Source organism: Lissotriton vulgaris, chromosome 6 (assembly GCF_964263255.1).
Source record: "Lissotriton vulgaris chromosome 6, aLisVul1.2, whole genome shotgun sequence".
Classification (NCBI taxonomy): Eukaryota; Metazoa; Chordata; class Amphibia; order Caudata; family Salamandridae; genus Lissotriton; species Lissotriton vulgaris.
The window spans coordinates 727909970-727928261 of NC_141694.1; the positions used below are offsets into that span (position 1 = coordinate 727909970).

Consider the following 18292-nt stretch of genomic DNA (forward strand, 5'->3'; position numbering starts at 1 on the left):
GGGATAATTTTCAGTTTCCCGGCCGACGGGGTAGGGGGGGCAGACTTCAGAACCTAAGTCGTGGCCCAGCCTCTCCAGAGGAGGAATATGCCTCTCAAGCTTTCGCAACCAGGCTAAGGCCCCACGAAACTCTAGTCCGAGTCGGTCCCGGGCACCATCAGAGGGTCAAGTCCTCTCCCCGTGGCTGCGCTGGATCCCCATCCACCTCCGGTATGTTTTTCAGGTAGGCCCGGGCATTCTATGGCCAGTATTCTGATCCCTGCATCTCATGCCGCAGCAGGCGCCATCCAGGCCAGGCTCTCCACGCGCGGCGGTGGTCCAACTCTACAGGGGCAGCTGCCCCGCGCCGATCATCACAGCGGCCGCACCTCACACAATCCATCACAATCCCCAAGATGACTTTAACCCCTTTGCTGCTCATGACGAGCTGAGCTCGTCATGAGGGACGGTTGAGCTGTGCTTATGACGAGCTGAGCTCGTCATGAACAATGGTATTCAAAGAATATCAGCACAGGAGGGGAAAACCATTAGCAGCCAAGGTGTTAAATCTTAGGTGCAAGCACTAGTCATCTCAAGACTAGAATACGGCAGTGCTACGCTATGTGGACTTCCGAAACTCAGCTTAGCCCCCCTCAGAGCATCTCTGAACTCATCACTGGCTACAAGAAAACCAACCACATCTCTCCGGACCTCAAATCACTTAACTGGTTTCCATTTGAATCAAGGATCCAGTTAAAAATTGCATGTATGACCCATAGTGCACTGCACTTCAACACTCCTTTTTACTTAACAAATAAGCTCAAACTATTGGGTGGCTCCAAGGCCTTCTAGGAGCACCAGCACATTGCTGGTGCTCCTAAAATAAAAAAAAAACTTACAAGCGTACATTCTCTGGTATTGCCCTGAGAATCTGGAACTCTCTACCTGTGGAAACAAGATTGATCCCCTCAACATTTGCCTTCAAGAAGGAAATGAAAGCTCTACTGATGAACACTGCACTGAACTAGATGCTTTTCTCCTTTAGTCCCCTTCCTTGTTTAGCCGACTAATCTGCCACCAGACATTTGATACAGCCTCAGTGTCACCAGCTAATATGTCATTTTATACCTGACGTATATTGCTCTACTTTTCTCTCACAGCTATCTACCTATGTCTTCCGCAACCCGTATGTAAAGCGCTGTGATACCCGCTTGGGTCATGTTCGCGCTATACAAAACTTTAAAAATAAATAAATAATACATATGGCCATATCGGCTGTGCGCCACTGTTCTGATTTGGTTTGCAACTGCCGAAAGATATGGAGATGGAGGTACCCTCGGTGCAAGAGCTGGACTCTCTCAAGTATTCGGATTTGCTGAGACTGGCGAAGACGGTCGGGCTGAAGGCGAATCTCAAGGCTAATAAACTGCTGAAGTCTCTCAAACAACATTTTTTTACATGAACCAAAGGAAGAACAGCTTGAGCAGGATGCTGAAAGCAGCCAGTCTTCTATTATGCTTATGGATGAGGACAAGTTGAACAGCAGCCAAGTAAAGGAGCATGTCACCGTGGCCCCTGTCACAAAACGTCGTAGAGGACGAAAGGCAGAAGAAATCGATAGGCATCTGAAGGTGAAAGTGAATGTTAACACAATGATTACCAATGAAGTTAAACCCTCTGCAGAGCAACAAAAAGCTTTTTGTGAAGACAAGGTAAACTCGTTGGACGTCACCTGAAATTGGGGAGTTCTGGGACAAAACCCACAACACCAAACTTTAAGAAATTGCATGAAGCACATTTTAAGACAATGGAATCAATTGACACATTTGTAGAGAGAAACAAGAAGCATCTCAAGGCTCTTAGCAATTCAAATCAAGTTATAAAGTCAACCCATGCTGCTAGAAAGGAAAAACCCAGAGGCTAAGATTAAGAATTCTGGCAAACCTGAAATACCAAAATGCACAGAAGATTTTAAAGCTGGCTAAGGCACTGAAGACACAGTCACTCAATCAGTAAACGAAAAGCCAACAGACGGTAACTTGGTAAAATTGTCTCCTAGTAAAAATGTTCCACGTTATGAGAGGCATCTATCGAAACCTGCTGATTCTCAATTGGAAGCCAAAACATGAAATCAATCTAAAGAAATTGGAAGCATATCATTTTGAGAAGATGTCCATGATAGATGAGTACTTGGACCGTAAGAAGGAACGTCTTAAAACCATTACCAACTCCCATCCAAGACGTCAAGATGTTGGCAGATAAGAAAATTGTTCTTAAACAAGGTGGCAAGAAATCATCTGTCAGCAATTTAAATAAAAGTGGAAACAGTGTGACACTTTTTAGCACAGTGCCTCCAAGGAAAGACATTCTATTATTGGGACACCAGCCAGCCAAAGACGCTCTACACTCACCTCAGTTAATCTTGCAAATTTGAGCCTCTTAACTGAGAAAGCCACTTTCAAATCTTCTGTCCTGTCATCATCCAAAATGAATGTCCAGTTCTCAGAGACTACAAAAGACAATGCACACAAACAGTCTTTAATTAAGACACCGGCACGGCGCTCTCCTTATGTTCATATTGAAACTGACACTCCAAATAACAAACAGATGAAGGGCAATCCTATAAGGAAGAGTTTTGGGAAGCATTTAACTCTTGAGCCAGTACTAGAAAAACGTAAAGTTGGAGACTTTACACCGTTCAAATTCATGGGTGAGAAAGCGGAGACACCAAGTACGAATAAATGTCTTTGACATTAAAGCAAGTCTTGCACGACCACTCAGTTATGAACCACACAAAGGGAAATTGAAACTAGGGAATGATAGCAATGAAAACTCAAGATCTGTGACTAAATCCATGATCTGCAACTTCAGCTCACTTAAAAAGGATTATAAACAGCCACGCCTTCAAACCAGAGGGCAAGGTGCAATGAGCATGTGAAGGGAAGGAAAGATAAAAAGGATAAAGCGATTGGTACGCGTAAAGCGATAAACATGACCAAACGTTTTGTGCTGCATTTTCACTTTGATCTTGTTGTGATCCAATCATTTGTACATTGTGTCCTTAATTGTTATTGCTTGTAAATATTTTGTTTTGAGTATTATCTCTGTGTCATTTAATACAATACATATCTAAACCTGACGGCTACATAGAATAAACAGGTAGATTTTAAACAAGTGATGTGTTTTAAGAACCCTTACAGCCTTAACATTTACAGAATACAACTTTTTGCCCATAAATAGTTTGGAGTGTAAAACAACGTCGTCCTTGGATCAACAGGTCGTTTTTACCTAGAGCCTGCGTGTAATGTCACCCACCAGATGAAATCTTATAGTTTTGTAATACTGTTAATAAACAGTTTTTCGTATTTAAATCATAAAACCTACTCCTTGTGGCTACTACTTAATTCAGTAAACATCACCATCGCCAATAGATAAATGCAAGCTGCTGTTTTGCTCATTTGTTCTCTAGGTGTGTAGATGCTTAGAAGGACCTCTGGGCAGAAGTGGTAGAGCACTCAGCTGATCTGAAGATGTGCTCAGAAGGACACAGAGGTCGAAAGCAAAAGTGAAACCAAAGACCATTAGGTTCAGTAGACAGCGAAACAGATACATTGGATGAGTTCAGTTTTCCTAGTCTGCAACCATATCCTATTTCCTTGTCTCAAAGATACTTACTGTTTGGATTCTTTTCAAATCAATGTAACAAGCCACACCAAAGGCATTTAACACCTTAGCTGCTTTGGAACATCCAGCTCCAGTGCTGAACGTTCCATTGCGCAGGTGCAGTTGGAACGTCCAACGGCCGACGGCAGCACTCCCGAGGTAGTGGTGCCGTCTGCCGCTGGACGGGCGCAGCGCTTAAGGGGTTAAGAAAAAAGTCGCATTAGCAGTAAGGCATACAAAGAATTCTGACACACTCAATATTTGGAATTTGTACTGACCCGTGTATGGATCGGATCTGACCCTTGTCCAGGAGGACAACCAGCAGGGCACATTAAACTACAGCATGAATTAAGATTGACTCATGGAAGTGAGCCACCCAATGGCCACGAGGACCTAGCAGTACAGCTAGAAAGATACAAACTGAAGACATTTGCGTAACACGAGTGTTGAGGACTCATAAGAGAAATTCTGGGAATGCGAGTGTGGCTAGCTTGTTTCATTCACACCTTCCCCATTCAATCCATTAATTTGTGGGAATGTATGACGCCTGATTTAAAGCCCAAAAGAAATAGGCACATTTTCTCCCTTTTACTCCAGGTAGTAGTAAAGTCATGCTGGGAAGAGGATGGCCACTTTGATTATAAAACCAACCTCTGGCCCATACTATCCTTGATATATCACAGTTAAATCAGTGATGGGACAATCTGCCCCCATTACCGTTCTCTACCTGCAAATTACAATCAGGAGATAGATTGAGAGTCCTATGCCCCTACGACTGTGCTGTTCATGACATGCAATCCTCTAAAAATTGGTACTCACAAGAGAAAAGTGTGGCACAAACCCATTACAGTGCCTGTAGTTTCCATTTCAGCTCTGACTTTAGAGACAAGTCGAAGCAATAACAGGTATCTTGATGAACTGTGACAGTAACCCCATTTTTCATACCATGGAAGTCCAAGACCTGGTTAGACTCAACCCCCTTGAGCCCTGTCCACTTGCACCCCAGACTATTTAGAAACCATTGGACGAAAATCAGAGCTACCATACGATATGCATTATACATAGGGTTCCCTGTTTCATTTTATTTCTGGTCATTTCTGTCTGTACACCCATTTATTTTGTTATCAGTGAAATAAATGAGGTTACAAGTGCTATATGTTTACATGTATTTAACGTATACATATACACTCACATTTTGATGTGCCTAGAGTTTCAGTGTACTTCTGTACTCGTAACCAATAAAGCAATACACTACCCTGTCAGTGAAAAAAATGAGGTTACAACTGCTAAATGTTTACATTTATTTAACTTATAAATATACACTCACATTTTGATGTGCCTAGGGTTTCAGTGTATTTCTGTACCCCTACCCAATAAAGCAAAACACTACCCTGTAAACATCAGCATTTTAGCACAGCATATATGCACATCTGTAAACATATTACGTTTCCTTATTAAATCATATCTCTTTTATTAATGTTCCATGTTGTCACAACACCTATCTATCGGCTTGGTGGCCCTGACTGACTGTGACCTAAGACACTCAAAAGAAAATCTTCTTTCTGTATTTTTTTACCAATTTTTAAATGTAAAATGTTTCCATCTGTGTATGTCTAAAAATCAGTAGGAATAGAAAACTAGGAGCCTCAATTGTAGAATAATCTCTGGCACTGTTTATTACTTTGACTGAGGACCAAAGGATTTTAGAATAGAGAGCTAATATATCGTTATGCTTTCTTTCTAGGACAGTATTGCCCACTGGCACTTATGTTACATTGAGTATAGTGTCCAACTGGATACAAGCGCTAGAAATATTTTGTATTGCTTCTCACTCTTAGAAGATGACAGAAACCTCCTGGTTTGCTTTGAAGTTCTTCTCTCTAACTCCAGTACATTTCTCGTATTTAAATAAGTAATTAATTCGCCGATTTCTGGACCTGAATTGGAATGAGACTACAAGTCCCAGGGGGCGTGTGCCAGAGCCCTCACCGAGCCTGCTTTGCCTGCTTGATCGGCGCCTATATAACGCCTCGCCGCTCACGCTGGCGCGGGAGCCGCTTCGCCGATTTCGGGACCTGAATTGGAGTGAGACTACAAGTCCCAGGGGGAGTGAGCCAGAGCCCTCACCTGAGCCTGCTTTGCCTGCTTGATCGGCGCCTATATAACGTCTTTCCGATTTCGGGACCTGAATTGGAGTGAGACTACAAGTCCAAGGAAGCGTGTGCCAGAGCCCTCACCTGAGCCTGCTTTGCCTGCTTGATCGGCGCTAACGTAGATACTATAAAACGCCCCCCCAAGCTCCGCTGCGCGGACGCGCACCGGGCAAAGTCCGGGCCAAGTGCGGGCCTGTATAAGCCCGTTCGAGCCCGGACTGGGCCCTCCCTCTAATATTTACCATTTTGAAGGCTGGTCCACTGTCCTGTAAGTACTTATAGAAATATTTGCATTTGGTCTACATAATGGCTGGGCGTGAAGGAAGGGGGAAGAAAGTGACGATGGGCGGCTACGTAGCTGGGACACTAGATCAATTTATTACGAGGGTCACGTCTGTCTTGGCTCATGAGATAGCCTTAACAGAGTGTCAGCTCTCTCAGGACCCAGTCTTTACCAAAAGATCCTCGCTAGGTGCTCTGTCGAACGCTCGTACACCTGAGCGGCGTCAGCAAAGGGCCACTGTTGCTGGGTCCCCGAGTCCGATTGATGCCCAGTCACCCCAAGATTCGGACAATATTTCTCTGACAGGAGAGTTGCCACAGCTGGCGGCAAGGTCTGACAATTTACTGACAAATTCCAACGATAGTACAGTAATATGTAATTCTGAAGCCCCTAGTACTTCTTTACAGCTACAGGGGCACTCCGAGGGGGCTATCCCTAAAGGGAAGCGGGGAGGAGCAGTTCAGCGGGGAAGAAAGCCAAAGATACCAAAGCTTAATAACATCAAGGACTCTGCCACTGTGGGTCCAAAAGTAATCGAAGGCCCGCAGGAGACCCCACCTTCATTAAACGCTCTTCACGCGGCTAATACTGCGCATATACCATCCATGGCAGAAGAGTCTTTTTTTGTTGAAAGTGGGTGCTCTTGTATTATCATCATTGCAGCCCCTTGAGGGAAGACTATTGTTAATAGAGAAAAGATTAACAAAAATTGAAGAACTCTATAGGTCTAGCTTGGAATTCATTAAGGATAAACCGGCGAACCATGGCCAAACACAAGTTAAGCACGTGTCTGAAGGGTCTTTGGCCCCCAACCCTTCATCGGCTTGTGGCCGTCCTCTCAACCCTCTGGATTCCACTGTGACTAGGGTAATTTCTTCCGATCCAACTACTACTGTTGACACAGAGGATTGTTCAACCATGGCTTTCAAAACGATAGCAAGCAAAGCCCTACAACAGCCGGGAGAGGGCCAGTTGAAAATTGTAGATGGCATCTCAAAAAGGAAACCCAACGCTGAAGATTCGAAGAATACCCCTCCACATATCGACCTACCCCCTGAAAGCTCACCCTATGTTGTTGTTTTGGCTGCGGTTCCCGAACTGGGCAACGGTGGAATTGAATCCTATAATGGACTAAAAAACTAATCTTTTCACTGGCTGAACAATAATAGACCTCTTCCTAGATATGTTCAATGTCAAATTTTATTTGTCAGAAGAGTGGGATGGGTGGGACGCAGACCCAAAGATATGGAGGGGGTTTGTACTGTCATTAATTTTAAGGACAGTAGGGCAGTGGAGCATGTTTGTGTGGGTTCCCCTCAAAACTTCCATTCCATAATTCAGACTTTGGACCCAAATTATTTCTATTCTCCCCCAACCATGGTGTGAATTCAGGCTATTATGGTAGAAACGGGGGATGGCAAGGTCAACATGTTAGGCAGAGTCTTAGAGAAGAGGCGGGTAGCAATCTGCACTTATTAGGTGTACCTGTATGTAATAGATTTAGTGTATTGGATCTTGTGGATTGACTACCATCTATTCCCCCCCCCACAGCAATAATACTTAAGAGGCAGAGGGACATAAACAGTGGAAGGAAGCTTGGGGGGAAGAACCAAGACCCCTCGAGCAGGGAAGTAACAGGGCTTACAGATAGTGAAAGTACATCTAAAGTTGATTCTGATGTAGAGGATGTGAACTTTGTCCTACCAACGGATACATATATCCCACGCAGCGAAGTCAGATCATCCCCCGAAGTAGTAGTCCCTCCCTTTTCCTGTTTTAATCACCCTGATTTGTTGGACATCGCAGGGTCAGAGGTAAACGCAGTGAGTGGCCCGGAAGGACCTTCTGGGGGCCTTAGAATGTTGTCATGGAAAATCGTGGGCCTTGCTGCCAAACTTATCTTGCCAAATTGGAGTGATTATATTGACTCTCACAGGATCTGCCTCTTTCAAGAAACCGGGGCCCTAAGTCCCATTTATAAAGTAGGGTTTGTGGCATATTGTGAGCCAGCTGTCAAGGGCCCCACAGGTAGACCATAGGGGGCTTATGTATATGGGTAGGAACTCATCTCGGATGCCTGGTGAAAAGAGTTGACACTCACTCTCCAGACATTACCTGCATCCTTTTGACCCACATAAATTTACCAAAACTGGCCATTATTAATGTTTATTCTCGGCCAGTTCAGCAAGGTGGGACTAAGCATGGGCGAATTTTGCGAATCTCGCGTTCGCGAATTTTGCGGATTTGCGAACTCGCAATCCGCAAAATCCGCGAATTCCCGCGAATTTGCGGATTTTTTTTTTTTTGTGTTCGCGCGTGTTTCTGCCAGTTCGCGAGGGTTTTTACAATTTCGCAATTTGCGAACTTACCTGTCGGGTCGCAAGTTTTGCGAACTTGTTGTTTCTACATGTCCAGCCTGTTTGGGACACTCTTCTTCATCACTGCCACTCTCTGTCACCACTGCCACTCTCTGACTACTCATGCCACCCTCTGGCCCACCCATGCCACCCTCTGTTTCATCACCACACCCTCTGGTTGTCCAGTGTACATTATTTTCGGCAAAGCAAAGCACACCTTCCCTGCCTCAAGTGACCTGAATTAATTTGGGGCTGATTAATGTGTCACAGAATATTTTTTTAGCTGGCACCTGCTTCCTTAGTGCTTCCTGATTAGTGATCTTTTGCACTTGCTAAGTGCTTTCATTGTTGCAAAATTAGTTACAACACCTGCCCTGCCCCAACTGACAATAATGAATTAGGGGCTGATTAATGGATTTTAACTTCCAGCCTGGCTCCTGCTTGTCTCCCTTAGCTGTAATTCAGGACCTTTGTGGCATATGTGTAACTATTCTGAGGTTCAGAGCAGGGTCACATAATAGTTGCAACTGGCAACTGAACTCTGGAGAGGCCCCTCAGGAAGCACTACAGGAAATGGCTACTAATGATGAGCCTGAACTTTTGAACCTGGTAAGTAGTTTCAGTTTTGCTAAGATCGTATTTCTGCAATTTAGCACTTACTCGCGGGGTGCGAAGTTGTACTGGCAAGCCGCGAACTCACGCGAACAGTGCGAGCAAGCCATAAAATCCGCTGCTCGCGGATTTGCGGATTTCACGGGAAATTCGCAAATCTCGCGGATTGCGAATTTACCGAAAATCCGCAAAATCCGCGAGCGAAACGGATTTTCCGCCCATGCTTAGGTGGGACATCCTCGACTTTAGATTCTCTGGTAAGCCTTCTTAATTCCCTCTCGGGTAATGTGTCCTTTTTGATTGGTGGGGATTTTAATTGCCACTATGAACCTCTTAATGGGTTTATGAAACCTATTACTAGCGATGAGGAGGCAATTTGGTCAATCCTATCACCTGACACATATCCAATAAAAGGGTGGACCCCACTAGTCCTTCAAATGACTTGCCTCACACTCACCTTCTCTCTGAGGGCCTGCAATGGGTGATTCCCGAGAGACAACCCAGGGCATCCAACCTTCGAGAGACTAGGCCAGGCATCAGTAATTGACTATTTTGAAATCTGGCATAAAGTGGCAGATTTTAGCATTGATCAGCGCACTGAAAGTGACGATAATCCTTTTGTCATCTTGCTAGATTTTTGTATGATTGAAACAGATCAAGGTACTGTAAACCACCCTAGAAACGATCTCAGAGCAGTTGATGGAGGTAGACGTATTCGCTGGGCCACAATAATTCAATCCCCAGAACTAATGTCAAGAATGTACAACAGTATTATTCCCCTCCTAGAAAAGGCAAGCTCCGCTCTAGGAAATCCTGCCAACCCAGGACACGATGATGATCTGGGGAAAATCCAACTGGAAATAGTTGCAACCTTGGGAGACTTCTTTTATAGTAGTAAGCCTTCCAAGTGTAAACACTGTGGGGATAAAAACACCTGGTTTAGCAGGGGGTGTAGGGTGGCAAAGCAAACTCTCTTATTATCCCTTAAGGGGGTGACAGCCTACGTATTAGGGATGCTAGGCTGTTTTAAAAAAATCCTTTTTAAAGCAAAATCAGAATGGGAAGCAGATAGATGGCAGGCTATCAAGATTGCCTTAGACTCAAAAGACGTGAGAGCTTTTTGGAATTTGGTCCACAATGGGAAAACAGAGGGCAAGACCACTATTGAACCACTATTGAACCAAATATTGGTGAGGAAGCCTGGCGTCTATATTTTAAAGAGTTATATTTAACTCTGCCAACTGAACCAAGTGTGCTTCCAGTTTGTTGTTTAACCTCCGATCCATCCATCTTGCACCTTGGCCGAGGTTCAATTAGCCTTAGCCAAGCTCCAACTGAATAAAGCGCCAGGATTAGATAGAATTACCGGGGAGCTGTACAGAAACGAACAGGTAGCGTGGGCTCCTTATCTTCAATCACTTTTTAACGCAATTCTCCATGGTCTCCCAGCCCCTCCCACGTGGGCGGGGGCAGAGATTATCCCTATCTACAAAACGGGGCCCCCCATCGAACCAGCCAACTACAGGCCAATTAGCCTCATTGACGTATCGCAAAAAATCTTTGCTAGGGTGTTATTGGAAAGATTACAGGAATGGATTCGAGACCATGATATTCTGACCCCGTTGCAAGCAGGTTTTAGGGCCAAAACTTCCACTATAGATCAGTTATTCAGGTTCCAGTTAATTTACTGGAAGCACGTAGGTCTGGAAGGTGGGAGTCTATATCTAACCTTCGTGGACTTGAAATCAGCATTCGATATGGTGGATCGTAACCAGCTGTGGAGTATTCTGCTGGCTATGGGAGTTCCACCATTTCTCTGTTTTCAGCCTAAATGTCTCCACGAAGGCACCTTTGCTAGAGTAAGGTATTGCAAGAACGGGCAATTGACGGCTCTGTTTCCTGTGGGCAAGGGGGTGAGGCAGGGTTACGTGCTCGAGCCGACCCTCTTCTCCCTCTTCCTTAACGGGTTAATCGAAGATTTACTTGCCATCAAGGACATAGACTCCCCAAAATTGGCACTCCGTAGATTTCCTGCATTAATGTTTGCGGATGATACCCTGCTGCTCTCAAAGGCACCTATGGGAATGCAGCGTGTGCTAAACAAATTTAGCCAGTTCTGCAAAAAGAGAAACCTTGCGGTCAATATTAACAAAACTAAATACATGCAGCCTGATTCATGAAAACCGGAATCTGCGATTCTCAATTAGCGAAAAATTGCGAATCGCTATTGAGAAATCGCAGAACGGAATTCATGATGTTTTGCGATAAAAAAAAGCGAATTGCACGTGGCCGCAAAAGCTGTTTGCGATTATCGATAATCGCAGAAAAATCGCTATTTCCGGCTACATCCGTCGGGATTGCGATATCGCAAATAGCGATATCGCTAATTGCAAGATTGCAAAATCGCGAGATCGGGAAAACGGGAAGTCGCATTTCGAGCACAGTGATGACATCACAACCAGGAAGCAGCCAGTTCCCACCCCCATTCACCACAGTGAGGCAGACCTCGAGTCAGCAACTGGGAGAGCTCCTGCAATTTTGTTTGGATTTCTACTTTGAAACTACAGTGCTGCAATGTCTGAGGATGCAGTTCCTGGGCCCAGCAACACCACAGGGCGGAAGAGAAAGTTAAAATTCTCCGAGCAGGAGCTGGAGCATTTAATAGAAGGGGTGGTGGCCAACCACTTCAAACTGTTTGGGAAGGACTCTAGGAGGGTGCCGGAGCAGGAAAAACGCAGGATCTGGCAGGGTATAGCGTCCACGGTGAACTCTGTGGGTGTGGCTGATAGGTCACTGGACGAACTCAAAAAACGCTGGTACGACCTCCGAGGTCGTGCCAAAGAGAAGGTGGCTGAGCGGCTTGGAGAGGCATCGGGCACTGGAGAGGGAGGACCTACAGTCCCTCCAAACACAGCCTTGGAGGACCAAGTAGAAGACACGCTGGAGAGGGAGGCTTGCATTGGAGTGACTCGTCTGGACTCATCCCGCCCCACCCAAGACATCCAAGGTAAGTGGCATGCGACTGCGACCCTGTCCCCTATGAATGTCCATGACCATATAGCCTCCCATAATGTTCCATAGTCATGCCATTGTTGCACATCAGGTAATGCCCTGAAGCATTGTGGGACATGTAGTGTGGCCACAATGTAGAAGTACCACAATGCAGCCAGACAGGTTCCAAAGTACGCAAAGCCATAGCCAGTCAGGGAATGTCACCCAGCATGCATGTAGCAACTGCATGTGCGACAGATACATGCAACTAATGAACGTCCACTTCCCCTCACAGGTGGCGCAGACAGCAGCGACAGCGAGAGGCTGCAAATAGATGAGGAGGCACAGGATGAGGTGCCGCCACATACACAGCCACCAGCCCCTGCCGCAGCAACCACTCCTGCAGCCAGGTCTACCACCAGTGTGCCTCCTGCGTCTGGTGCAGCAACTACTCCCGCAGCCAGGCCCACTACTAGTGTGCCCCCTGCCTCTGCCGCTGCTACTACTCCCGCAGCCAGGCCCACTACTAGTGTGCCCCCAGCCTCTGCCGCTGCTACTACTCCCGCCGCCAGGCCCTCTACCAGTGTGCCTCCAGCCCCTGCCGCACCAGCAACACCTACCGTGACACCACCAGCAGCTGGTGCTTCAACATCTGGGCCCACAACAGCAGCAACACAGCGGCCACCCACTGTGTCAGGGCAGCAGAGCAGGCGTGGCAGGTCTCGCCATCAGACCAATGCACCTATCAGCAGGAGGGGGAATGGACAGCAGCTGGCGAGAATGAGCGTGGAGCGACGCATGCTCCGTATACATCAGCTGCAGGCACGCCGCCAAGGTGCCATACAGCTACAGCTGTACAACATTGGGCGCAATGTGGCCGGAATGGGGGACCGGATGGACCGCATGACGGCAGCCATGGCAGGTGTGGGGGAGGGAATGGCCCGCATGACTGCAGCCATGGAGGCCAACACTGCTGCAATTACATCGCAGCGCAACACAGCACGCCGCCGCCACCGGCAGCTATTGACCCGGCTGACGGCCTACACCAGGTCAAATTATGTAATAGGCAATGCGACCTCACAGTTATCGCGGCGGTCCCTTGCGCAGCAGCAGCAGCTCATCCAGTGCTGCGAGGATGTGGCCAGGGTCCTTGAGCACCTGACCACTGCCGTGACAGCACTACACCCTGCTCTACCTGCCACTGTTGGGGGTGATGATGTCAGTGAGGGGACATCGAGCGTGAGCAGCCACTCTGCCTCACAAGTAGGGGCACTCAAGCGCAGCACCAGGCCCACTGCAGGTACACGTGCCTTGGATGAGGATGAGCCGCAGAGGCCTTGGGTGGTACGCGCAGGAGGCGCACTTGACTTCATAGGACTATTTCAGGCTCAGGCTGAGTATAAGCCTGCCCTGTCCTTTCACACAGCAGTATGCTGAAATACTGTTAGCAATGACAACATTTAAAGTGGTACCATTATTGTGAATGAAACAATAATATTTAATTTTGCAGCACACATTGGCGTTATGTCATTATTACATTTTGCATGCATTTGTGATTTGTGGGGTGAGGGTAGAGGGTGCACTAGAAACTGTTCAGTGTGATGTGGTTGCGACGTCTGTGACCTTCAGCTGGGTTCTCCCCGTGTGCATGGCGCGCATGTGCAGGTGGCCAGTCGTCCCCTTCCGATTCACTGCCAGAGATGTCTACAGGTATCCGGCGCTTGGTAGCAATGTTGTGTAGGATAGCACACACAGCCCCAATGCGGCAGCACACTTTAGGACTGTAGTACATGGCCCCACCTGTCTTCTGAAGTATGCAGAATCTGCTCTTCAGTAGGCCAGAAGTTCTCTCTATGCAATTCCTTGTGCGTATGTGTGATACGTTGTAACGCCGTTGCTGTAGTGTAGCAGGGTTGAGGTATGGGGTAAGGAGGTATTCACGCAGGGCGTAGCCACTGTCACCTGAATGAGAGGAGCAGAGGGTGAGTGCCTGTGCAGCGCAGCTAGTCATTCGCAATGTGACATTGTGGGCAAAGTGTACTTACCAAGTAGGTGTCCTTCCCCGAAGTCTCCCCTGACCAGTCATGTGTGGAGGCCGCTGTGGCGGAATATGAATGAGTCATGTGTACTCCCCGGGTACTGTGCCACTTTGTCCGTGATGTATGTCTTTGCATTGCAGACCATCTGGATGTTGAGGGAGTGGTAGGACTTGCGATTGCGGTACATGTACTCCGTTCCAGCAGGTGGGCAAATGTGGACGTGGGTACAGTCAATGCATCCTATCAAGTGTGGGAAACGGGCAACATTGTAGAATTGTAGCTTGGTCTCATCCAATTCCTGTTGGCTGGTGGGAGATTTGATGTGGTGGTGTAGCTGGGTCAGCATTGCGTCAAGGAAACTACGTAGGCAGCGGGACATGGTGGGCTGGGATATCCCCCCAGCTACCGCAACTATCCCCTGGAAGCTCCCAGAGGCCAGGAGGTGCAGGCTACACAATACCTGGACATGTGTTGGGACGGCATTGGTCCGCCTTGTTGGGTGCTGCATCAGGGGGTCAAGGTCCTGTATAAGCTTGATGATCATAGCCCCATTCAGCCTGTACTTTGCGTATATTTGCTCTCTGGTCTGGCCCAGCAGGGTGACCCGCTGGCGGAATATCCTTTCCTGGATTCTGCGTCTCTTCCTTGCTGCTCGCTGTAGCCTTCGCCGCCTGACCACCATGTACATTCCTGGCATTGTGAGACTCCTTCTGCTGTTGCTGCTTCCCCTTAAGTGTGTTTGGTCAGGCCTGCACCAGTTACTGATTGGCCAACGGTTTTTCAACAAAAAAAATTCCTATGGGTTTGATGTTTACCACCTGCTTTGGGTTCTCCTTAAATTGCGCCTCGCAAAATGCGATTTTTGGCTTTTTCGCTAATAGCGATTTTTCATGAATACCGATTGCGAGTAATGTGCGATTTCACAATTATTTTCGCAGAATCCGTGCTTTCTCGCTATTTCCCATTCGCAATTGGTATCCTGCCGGCATTCTGCGATTATTTTTGCGATTTCGCAAATCTGTGTTTGCGAATTCGCATTTTTGATGGTGAATTCCGATTATGGGAATTGCGCCCGCGATAGCATTTTCGCAGCTATTGCGGGCACAATTTTGCTTCATGAATCAGGCTGATGGTCTTTAATGCTAACTCCAATAACTGCCAGCACCCGTTGATGGAGGACAGACCCCTCGAGAGGGTCCCTATATTTTATTATTTATGCTTATCTTTGAACGACGAAATGGGGTGGGGTCCCCAAATAAATAAGGCTAATTTAAAGCTAACCCAGGCTGCTGGGGGAATTTTAAAAGTCCAGAAGAGTTGTGTTTTAAAGACTATAAGTCCACCACTTGAAATATATAAAGTTCAAGCCAGGTCAGCATCCCTATATGGGTAGAACTTTGGGGGCACAGACCATCCAATGCCCTCACATTGACTTAAAATAATTTTATTAGACAAATTCTGACCCTACCTAAACATACACCATTAGTACCACTAAGGATGGATTTGAATATCCTCCCAATTGCGGATCTAATCTCGACACGACCATTGCTTTATTGGCGGCGGCTGTGGGTACTCCCGAGTTGGGCTGCTATAGGGAGGAACTAAAAGCGGTAATTACATCATTAGGGGCTGGTAGTATATCCTAACTATCATTTGTAAGGCACTCTTTCCATGCAATTGGTAGGGAGAACGTATGCATTAATCCAGAAGTGTCCTGCCCAGCCATTTCTAAGAAAACCCTGGCAACTGCATTGAAAGCGTACAAAATGACTAAAATTTTGCAGTCAGTTAATCCTATGAGTTTAATGCATGGGCTTCTGGATTTTAAGTGTTATTATGAATTTGAGCAGATGTTGGATTCTATACAACCGATGCTAGCCAAGAAGCTGTTTTTGCAATTTAGGTATGGAACACTAACGCTAATTGCGATTACAAATAAGTGGGCAGGAGTATCCCATTGCCTCTGTCCTGGTTGTCACGTGGAGGAAGAAACAATAGTTCATGTAATGCTCTTCTGCGGGGCATATAAACAGGCTAGGCGGAAATGGATTATCCAACTTTGTAGGAACCTGGGCATTAGGAACTATCATGAATTTTTTAGGATCCTAAAATCAGATACCGACCCGGTTTATGTGGTCGCAATTTCGAAATGTATGTTTTCTATGTGGTCAACACGAAGGAACTTGTTAAAATTGGACCAGACCACAAGTAATTTGTAGCATTTTATCCTTTCCCACACCCACCATTTTGAATAAATCCTGGAATTTTTATTGCCAGTAGAAGGTTGACGGAGGCAAACCCAAAAGAGTATACATTACTGGGCTGGAATGTGATCACAGGCATTTTTTAATCAACATTTGTATTTAAATTATATTCTCATTGCAGGTTTTAATTAATGAAATTCCCATAATGATGATGTTATAGTTTTAATTAGTGGCACTATTTTTTTACTTATGCCAAGATTTTAATGTATCCTATGATCTTGTAACTTTAATCTAGCATGGATTTGGAAGTGATGTAAATTTAATGTGCTTTTATGGCTATAATAGCCGCAATAAAGTTTTCTTGAATGAAAACGAATGAATAAGTCATTATTTTTCAAATATATTGCGTGTAATTACTGTGTCACACTGTGTCTGGTAGAAACCACCTACCGCTTTCTGAGTAAGCGGTGACTGCTTAACCTGGTGACATTTGAAGAGTTAGGTGTGCTAAGGGACTACCTCGATTATTCAACTGGCGTGTAATTTTGGCTACAGCCCTGGGCTGTCAGTGGTAAACAAAATACCCACATAAAGTATTATGTCCTCTTTAGGTCTCGCCTCCAATGTCAAGATCTTGTATCAACCCAATATACTACACCGCCTGGACTGTGGGTCAGTGCTATACTCATGACTGGATGTCTTCCTTGTCTATTTCACTTCCCTGCACCTGTTTAGATGGATTCCCTCTGGGTTTCCCCACACAGGAGCACTTGCTCTCACTGTATTTTGATTTGAGGGCATAAATGCTGCCTCTTCTGTCATAACTGCAGCTCATTCTCCCCCACAAACCTCATTGTTAAAGTCAATAGATTCCATAAGCAAGATCAATTGGCTTTGCCAATGTTTTTTTTTAAATGTGACGATTCAGAAGTATTGAGTACATACATTAGCACGAGGGAAAAGGGTGCTAAGAAGGAGTAAATTGCCCTCGCATTAATTATGTTTATTTTACCAAACAGACCAAAACAGGCTTTACGCGTACTGTAAACAAAATAGCACTTCAAAATGTTCAAAACAGGCAAAAGAAAAGCCATCGGGTGGCGGCAGCGTAGAGAGTATATTGCAGATTTAAAATCTAGAAACTCAAATCCAGTCATTGCAGCAGAGGAATCCTGAGCAATTACTGATATCTAAGGCACAGCATAGCTGTACAGAGAGGCAGGAGTGCCCGGCCGTCTTAGAACCATCTTCAAAGAATTTACCAATGTTTCAACCAGGTCAAGTGGAAATCATCACTCACTGAGACTAATCTCACCCAGAAACCTTTTCTGCTGCCCAAGAGGCACGGCTTGGAGTTTGACTCGCGGCCACATTAATTTTTATTTTATTTATTTATTTTATTTATACAGTTTTATATAGCGCAAACTTGATCCCGAAGGACATCAGAGTGCTTTACAATTTGAGGCAAAGGTAACAAATCAGAACGTTAGTCTAACATGGGGACTTCAACATTTCCAAAAAGAATGACACTGGAAAGGTCACTACAGGTGCCTCTATGATGGCGGACGCAGTTCGATCTTCTGAAGCACAAGCAAGTTATTTAGAAAGATAATTGGGCTTGTTTCCCCATGAAACTTTTTAATAGGTCAGTGGCACATGCTAAATGTACTATGCACTCTTGTTTACACCTCTTTGACATGAACATACCGGTTTCAAATCTTATTCAATTAAGGGTTGAGATATTCGACCTGAAGATTTGAATACCCTGCTGGCACACTGTATTATGCAACCTTTGAACATTGATGCAACTTGGTGCCTTTCCAGACCCTGTGTCGCTAGATTTATTAGCTAATACTCATAATGCTTGAAAAATGTTTATTAAGCCAAAATCACCGTCATAAAACCTACTCATCAATTACAACAACAAGAAAACTAAACACTAAAAAAACGTTAGAACTGAATATATCAAATGCAATGCAGTGGATACAATTTTATAAATTTCAAAGCAATG

General features: G+C 45.6%; 1 protein-coding gene and 1 pseudogene across 2 annotated transcripts in view; one reads left to right on the forward strand and one right to left on the reverse strand.

Annotated features, from left to right (window-relative positions):
* The window catches only part of PKIB (cAMP-dependent protein kinase inhibitor beta), a 537602-nt gene that overhangs the window by 476029 nt on the left and 43281 nt on the right, over positions 1-18292 (reverse strand). The window contains exon 2 of one of the 2 annotated variants that reach the window (XM_086926717.1): positions 2391-2488. The exons of the other annotated variant lie outside the window; for it this stretch is intronic. The gene's annotated coding sequence lies outside the window, so the exon portion shown is untranslated. The remainder of the gene's footprint in view (positions 1-2390; positions 2489-18292) is intronic. 2 annotated transcript variants of the gene reach the window in all.
* LOC147707914 (nucleolar and spindle-associated protein 1-like) lies at positions 1298-3060 on the forward strand (annotated as a pseudogene).